The 8,666-nt window shown below is 33.8% G+C and overlaps 1 pseudogene; it reads left to right on the top strand.

The window, feature by feature from the left end:
- The first annotated feature begins 2,043 nt into the window (after positions 1-2,043).
- LOC149554446 (ankyrin repeat-containing protein ITN1 pseudogene) lies at positions 2,044-3,084 on the top strand (annotated as a pseudogene).
- Positions 3,085-8,666: the final 5,582 nt, after the last annotated feature.

Consider the following 8,666-nt stretch of genomic DNA (forward strand, 5'->3'; position numbering starts at 1 on the left):
ATGAGTCATCCCACTACAAGTGAATGGGTCGTGACTCCATCACCTACATGACTCATGATCTAGGCAATAAAGTATGCAGAACATTATCACATTGTATATTTATCAAAGAAATATAAGAGAGACAATAATAAATAATTAGAACATGTGCCTCAAGCACCAAATAATTCAAGTTACAATTTTTTCGAGAATTATAGCTGAAGTGGAGCAAAGGAAGGGTTTATGAGGAGTAACAACATAATTCCTTCAAATAAGAAATCCATCATGGACAAGCAACATCATTGCCATGAGGAAAAAGATCAACATGGGTCAAAACAACTTTCTCAAATAAAGTCTCCAATATTGGAGTGCTCCAAGATATGGTAGCCTCATCACCTATACACTCAAAAAATGAGCAATGTAGGAAGTCATACCATGAATAAATCACAACTAGGAGCATACACCAAGGAGACATGTAGAATGGAATGGGAAATCCCCATAAAAAAAATATATCATCCTCGCATTGAGGAACAAAATGGAACAACATGGAGAGAAACTCCATAAATATTAACCTTTCAAAGTAGAGCATATAGAATCAAATGGAGTGAAACTCCATATAACTATTAATCTTTCAAAGTGGAACCAATAGAACCAAATGGAGGGAAACTCCATACAAAATGAGTGCACACCAATATAGGATGAAGGTATACTCCATGAGCCAGATAAGGAAACTATATATTAGTTATACTGAGGGGACCTACATAGTTATCCTTGAAAAAAATTGGCACCCTATGCAACTCAAAATATCATATAAATCATGTATATCAATGGTATAAAACCATAAAGTGCCAACATGGGCATTGAACGATGCTATAAAAACATAAAACTACAACCATGTGCAGATAGATCAATTAAATCAAATCATTAAATAATGAAGGCAATAGTGTAAGATAACTCATAAACCTAAATAATTTGAGATAAATAAAGAGTATTTGGAAGAGCAATAAACATAAATTATTAGACATCAGTTAAAATCTCCATGCATGGTGAACATAAGTGAGAAAAATAGAAAGGATGGGCCCACCAACAAAGACAAGAATCATAAGATAGGTGTTTTTAAAAAAAACTTTAATTAGTTTTAATACTAAGAAAACTTCTTTAAAAAAATATACTTAAACTTCTCCTCTTTTTTAACCTAAAACCACGTAATTTTAAATAAAACGGAAGTAAAATCTTATATTAAATGGAAGAGATTTAATTAGTTTTAACTTATATTGAAAAAAAATCGCAACAAAGGAGTAAGAGAGATTTGAAGTAAAATATTGAATTGTCCGACAATGAATGATAATATGCCAAAATTAGGTTGACGAAAGGCAATGATAAAAGAAAATGATGCCTTTTTCAAGAGCTAAAAAAATAAGAAAGAATCTTGCAAAAAAAGACAAGAGCAAGCTCTGGTGCTAATTATAGGGGAGAGAAATAAAAGAGAGCATGGAGTGACCAATCCTAGGTCGCACTCCTACAAAATTGCAATTGTGACCGCCCGAGAAGTCAAATTTATCTTTAAATAGAAGATCTTGCCCCCATAGATGTAATTGCATGGATAAGACAGCATGATTTTCTTTCTCTTCATCTTCAGATTGAGTGGCAAAATCAGCCTTTCTTCATTCAAAACATGCCTCAGCCTTCGGTTTGAGTCCTCGTGAGTCTTGTTTTCATTACCACTGCTCGCACTCTCTATGAGAGTTAAATAAAACAAAGCTTCTCTCTATTCTTGCAATGTCACATCATCTCATGTAGAAATCTAAGCCAAGGACAAAAATTTCACATGCAAGTTGCATTTTATAGATCTAATTTTCTCTTTACTAGTTTTTTTAATTTGATTTGAAAAATGGAGAACCTTTAATTGATCTAAAAATTGGAGAAGCTTTTGGTAGTTGAGGCAGTTAAGGATTTGGCATAAAGGAGGGAGGTGCCGATGGAGCAAGTAAAGAGGAATTTTCAAATCTCAACCTCGATTCAATCAGCGAGGTGGAAGTGAGCGGTGCAGGTTTGAGCTCGCGACTTATGGATGAAAACAGCGTGGGCCAGACAATGGGGCTATCGAATTCAGGGAAGCAAATGGAGGAGGGGGGCAGGAAGAAGTTGTACGTGAAGCAGGTGACTGGGAGACACAACGATATGGACTTGCACCTGGCGGTGAAGGCTGGAGACCTGGAACATGTGAAAGAGCTTCCGAATGTTGATCTTGCCATAGTAATGCTACCTGATAGGAATGGCAATACAGCTTTGCATGTTGCTACAAGGAAGATGCGAGTGGAGATTGTGAAAGAACTACTCTCGCTAAGGGACATCAATGTGAATGCATTAAATAGGATGACAAAAATAGCCTTGGATTTTGCTGAAGGTCTACAATCTTCAGAAGAAGCAACTGAGATAATGGATGCTTTGGTTAATGCAGGTGCAGTTAAAGCCAAGAATCTAAATCAACCTAGAGATGAGCTAAAACAAATAGTTACTGCTATAAAATAGGATGTGCATCATCAACTGAAGCAAACTCAGAGGACTAATAAAAAAGTGAATGGTATTGCAAAAGAGTTGAGGAAGCTCCACCGAGAAGGTATTAACAATGCAACAAATTTTGTGACTGTTGTTGCTATTTTGTTTGCTACTGTGGCATTTGCAGCTATTTTCACAGTTCCAGGAGGTTTTTTAGGAGACAACAACAATCAACCATCACCTAGAACTCCCGCTCCTCCTAGTGAAGATAATGGAACAGCCGTTGTGGCACATTTTTTTGCTTTTAAAATCTTTTTCATATTCAATGCAATCGCACTCATCACATCCATAACAGTTGTGGTAGTACAAATAACCTTAGTACCATGGGAGACAAAAGCTCAAAGACAGGTGGTTTTTGTCATCAACAAGCTAATGTGGTTAGCTTCTGTATGCACATCTGTAGGCTTTAAGACATCTAATCAGGAGCCAAAAGTAGGGGTGACACAAAAAGAGGCAAAAGAGGAACCAAAAGATCAAAAGAATGGGGAAAAAGTTGAACCAAATGGGGATAAGGAAAAGATTCTGAAGAAGCCTGATAAACTAAAATAAATATTGCAAACAATAATGTTAGAGCAATGAAAAGTAGAGAAAATTTTCTCTTTGTTTTGGTGGAAAGCCTTCCAAAACAAGAGAAGGAAAAAAAATATGGTTTGAAGATAAAAAAAAAGTTACTTTTTGGTGGCAAGCCTTCCAAAGAGGGTTAGATGAAAACTAATAGAAAATAAGAAGTAACCTAAACAAATTAGAGCAAACAGAAGTTAATCGGGTTTGGCGGTAAATCAGCCAAACTGAAAAAAAAAATCATTTTTGTCCAACTTAAGAAAAAAAAATATTAGTGAAATCTCTCTCAAGAGTCTCCTTCGAATCGTACCTTCATGCAAACACTCAAAAAAAAAGATTAAACTGCTCTGATACCATGTTAGAAATGGAAAAAGAAATATGTAAAAAAGCAATACCAGAAAAGAATCTAAGAGAGTTAATGCATGAAAAGATATTACCATAAGATAGGAGAGAGAAAGCTTCAAGGTCCAACATCATGAGACAAGATATTTGGAAAGGGAAAAGAAAAGAAAACCCCTTGTGACATTATGAATGAGGCATGAAAAGCCTAAGAAGGAAGAGAGAGAGAGAGAGAAAGAGAGCAATCGATCATACAATAATTGAGAAGAGGAAGAAACCTCATTAGAAATGAGAGAAGAGGGTCATCTCTTAAATAGAGATGAGAGAGAGGAGTTAGAATGTAACTCCCATGTCTATGAATGTCACCATTCATAAGTGTGTGAGGCCAAGTGTGAGATTCCTCTTAAGGAGGAATAATCTAAATTACAAATTACAATAAATATTTGTCCTCACATATTCCACTAGATGACAAAATAAGATGTAGTGGAAAAAGGACAAAAAAGGAAATATATTAGGATACCTTGGCTTATATCCTAATATAGTATAACAATAAAGAAAGGAGGTCTAACCTTGGTTTATAAACATACCAAGGAAAGATTACAACTTCTAACAATATTCTTGCAAAAGTAAGGCATATAGATGTTTGAATTTGTCTACTCATAAAATTATAGAAAGTGCACATGTGAGAATTAATGAGTTTGTAGAAAGGACTAAAGAAGTAAGCAAAAAGGAACCAAAAGATTATAAGAGATTTGTTTACATTAAACCTGATACATTTCCAGACACTCTGTCAATAAGGAGACCTCTACTCCTGAGTCTTCCTTAGTTACCAAGTTGCAAGAAGTTCAAACTGATTCACAAGGACCCTAGTCACATTTTGAAGCTATCAAGCCAATGGCTACAAGGTTTGAGCAACCAAAGCTAGAAGTTGAAGTTCAAGATGAAGATAGTATAGTTCATTCAAAAGGAAAGGAAGTTGTATTAGCCAAGTATGTTAGAAGGCATAATGCACAAGATCAGATTATTGGAGATAAATAAGAAGGTACTATGACAAGAAGTAAGCTAAAAGGTACATGTTTACTTGCTGATTTTGAACCTAGAAATGTTAAAGATGTATTGGAAAATGAAAGCTAGATTGAGGCTATGAATGAAGAAATAGAAAAAATAGAGAATAAAAAAACTTAGACCCTTGTTCCTAGGCCTAAAGATAAAAATGTGATTAGAACAAAATGGGTATTCAGGAATAAGTTGAATGAAGATGGTAAGGTATCAAGAAAAAAAGCTAGATTAGTATGTAAAGGCTACTCTGAAGAAGAAGACATTGATTATGGTGGAACTTTTTCTCCTATTGCAAGATTGGAAGGTGTTAGGACCTTACTTGCATATGTAGCACATTAAAGATTTTGGGTATATCAAATGAATGTTAAATCTACATTTCTCAATGGTATTCTTGATGAAGAAGTCTACATTGAACAACCAAAAAGTTTTGATGATCCAGTCAAAAGAGACATGGTTTGCAAACTGCACAAAGCTTTATGTAGTCTAAAACAAGATCCTAGAGCATGGTATGAGAGGTTTCACAACTACCTTATACAAATTGGTTTCCAAAGAACTAATGATAACAATAGTTTGTACATCAAGGAAGGACCAGATAACAAGATTGTATTGGCAGAAATATTTGTGGATTATACTTTATTTATAGGGAATGATGATCTATGCAAAGAATTTTTAGAACAAATGAAAAAAGAGTTTGAAATATCTTATTTTGTTGAGATTAAGTTCCTTGTTGGACTTTAGATATAGCATAGTAGAAATGGTATCTACATCACTTAGCCTAAGTATATCAAGGAGATACTCAAGAAGTTTGGTATGGAAGATCCAAAACTAGTTGGAACCCCCATGTGTACAGGACTAAAGCTTACCAAAGATGATGATTCAAAAGAGGTAGATCAGACCTTATATAGATAAATGATTGGAAAATTATAGTATGTAGTTGATACAAGGCCTAATATTTCTCTTACAATCGGTATAGTGGAAAGATTCTCAATAAAATGTAGAGAAAAACATATGATGGCAATTAAAAGAATTTTGAGATATTTGAAAGACACTAAAGACTATGGTTTATGGTATAAACTTGGAGGAAACCTAGACCTAAAAGTGTTTACTGATACTAATTGGATAGGAAATATTGATGACAGAAAAAACACAAGTGGTTGAGCATTCTTTCTTGATAAAAGGTTAGTATTCTAGACAAGTAAAAAGCAAAATTGCACATTCCAATCCATAGTAGAAGTAGAATACGTTGTAGCAACAATGAATTGTTCTAATATTGTTGGGTTTAAATGGTTGTTGGAAGACATGAAGGTTGAGATCAAAGAAGCAATTTTCATGTTTTGTGATAATACAAGTTCAACTAACATATCAAAGAATCCAGTGATGCATTCCAAAACCAAGCATATTGCTATAAAATATCATTTTATTAGAGAATTGGTGTAGGAAAAAGAAATTAGATTGGAATATGTCTATATAAAAGAATAGATTTTAGACATATTTACCAAGCCATTACCAAAGAATGTATTCTTGTATCTAAGAGGTAAGCTAGGGGTCATTCCCCTATCTGAAATCACTAAATAAAGTTTTAGTGATGCATCAATAGGAACCTAGTTGAAGATCTATTAGTTGATGTAGCATAGTCAAGAGAATATTGCATATGAATTAGTACTCAAGGTACATTGATACTTAGTTGGTATGTGTTGTCTTTGGCATGTGTTGTCAAAGAGGGAGAGTTTATTGTCATATCTTTCTAAAATTTGTTTTAAGAGGGAGATTACTGCATAAAAGAGAAGCTTGTGGTATAAAAATCTAAAAGGGAGAAACTTTCTATTAGAGAAAGTCTTGTTCTCAAATTTCATTATTCTATGACATGTGTTGCCATAAATGCCAAAGAGGGAGATTTTTGGACATAATTGACTAATTGTGTGTTGTCTTTGATATTACACAAATGTTATATCAGATGTCAGTTAGTGCTTATTGTGCTAACTTGGTTAGCAAGACAACTTTCCTTGTCTACCAAGCATTCCTAGAGATTACTTTTCAAAGACTATGTCCACCGAGCTCACTTGGCCATCAAAGGAAATTATGACAAGAAGTAGTGTTAACTAAGTTCTCATGGTTAACAAAGGAAAGTTGGATAGAGTTATTATTAATCGAGTTCACTCAGTTGCCAAAAGATTTTGCAAGTTTGCAATGTTAACCAAGATTTTATTGGTTAACATAGGAAATCATTTCAGAACTAGTGTCTACTAAACTGGGTTAGCTATCAAAGGATTTTGTTGATTTGGGATATGAAATTTAATTATTTCAAGTATTTATTCTAGCCAACTATGGTAATGATTATTGGCCATTATAATTTGTATTGAGCTGACTTGATAATTTAAATGATATAAATATAAGGTCAAGTTGAGATTCTAGTGTGTGTAAGAGTATGCAAGTGTATTGATTGATTGAGAAGGAAAGTGTGTAAGTGAACTTGAAGGATGATTTGATATCCTTGTGGAACAACAAAGAAATATTTGATCAAGAAGGATCTACTATGAAGTAGAATAGAGATCTATAATTAGAAATTCAGTTGCATCTCAATTAGGTTATTTTATTGTTACTTTCTTACCATTATAGTAGTGATTCAAAATCTCTTAACAAAGTTGGTTTAATAGCCAGTTGTAAATCCTCTAACTAGGTGACAGTTTCATTGAATTATTTTAAAGACCTCTTGCAAGGCCACTCCTAACAGGGTGATTAAATCCTCTAACAAGGTTACAGTTAATAGTGTGTTTTGTAACCTTTAACTAGATTGGCTCCTAATAGGGCTCACTTTAAAAGAGTGAAAAAAAGTAACTAGTTACATTGGTGGTTTTTCTCATATTGGGTTTCCATGTTAAATCCTAGTGTCTCATGTGCTTTATGTTATTTCTTTCATGCTTGCAAGTTAATTACCATGAATGTTTAAGATCAGTTAAAAGTAAATCACACTTTGCTTCTACCGAGTTACAACATTTTCTATGTGTTTACCAAATAACAATAGAAATCAATTTTACTGTTAACATCCAAGGGCTTTGAAATATTCAGTGGTAACTGATTCACATCCCCTCTCATTTACTTCTTCTATATTTCCAATACTTACATCCCTCCAACTCCTATCTTTCCTCAAGATCAATGTAGATGCATATCCTTGAATCATTTTTATCCATTCACCCATCTAAATTAGTCATATCTTTCTTCTTCTTCCACAAGTCCCAAGTCTTTTGGAAGTAACTTGAATGTTCAATACAAAAAAAAAGAAATACAAGAATGCATCTAAAAAAGAATCTCACCATGTCTCCTCTAATTGACATAGAGGCATAAAGTCAAAAGAGATATCTAAGAAGAAAACTACAAAACAAGTATGGGTTCCAGAATCCATCATTAAAGATATTCTCTCTAAATAATAAAAAAGAAATGAAAATCCTATGGCTATATCAATTCTAAAGTCTCACTTGAAAGAGTTTGATGTTGAGAAACAAGTGAAGTTGACATTCAAGCTTCCAAATACTTCCACTTCATCTTCTTCCAAAAGCATTCTTCCATTCCATGTGCCTAAACAGCAACCTCTTCTAGCCATTCACCATATTCCTTCATGTATTTCTTCATTTACATATCCTCCATCCTCTCACCACCCTTTAAGGTGTGTGTTGGCATTGATCTTTTCTTCCTTTCTATCTACCCTTTCACAAACCTTCCATTCGCTATCCTTCTACCTGCTATCCTTTTTCCTCATTTTCCTATTCCTCCTATCTTCCAACCTTTCTCACTTTGCATAAAACCTTATCCTCCATTTTTCATTTCCATCTTCCTTTCCCTATCAACATATGTGAGCATATCATTTTGAATCCTTGGGATATCATGGTTTATCCTTTCAAGGAGCATGATCTAAAAAGCTTGCCTTCTTCCAAAAAAATCAATAAAAAAAGAAATGAAAAAAGAAAAGGAAAAATTGAAAATGTGCCTTGGTGAAAACATTGCAATAAGGCACCTTGGTATAAAAATTAAAATGAAATAAATTCATTCTATGGTGAAAATACTCCCTTGTAGCACCCGAGATAATTACCATAATAAAATCTTGGCAATCAGGCATCATGTATAGTTCTTCTACATCTTTCATCCATTCTATCATCTCTCTTTGATCTTGACAATGT

This window comes from Cupressus sempervirens, chromosome 5 (genome assembly GCF_028749045.1).
Source record: "Cupressus sempervirens isolate cs-2001-9-10 chromosome 5, ASM2874904v1, whole genome shotgun sequence".
NCBI classification, from domain to species: domain Eukaryota; kingdom Viridiplantae; phylum Streptophyta; class Pinopsida; order Cupressales; family Cupressaceae; genus Cupressus; species Cupressus sempervirens.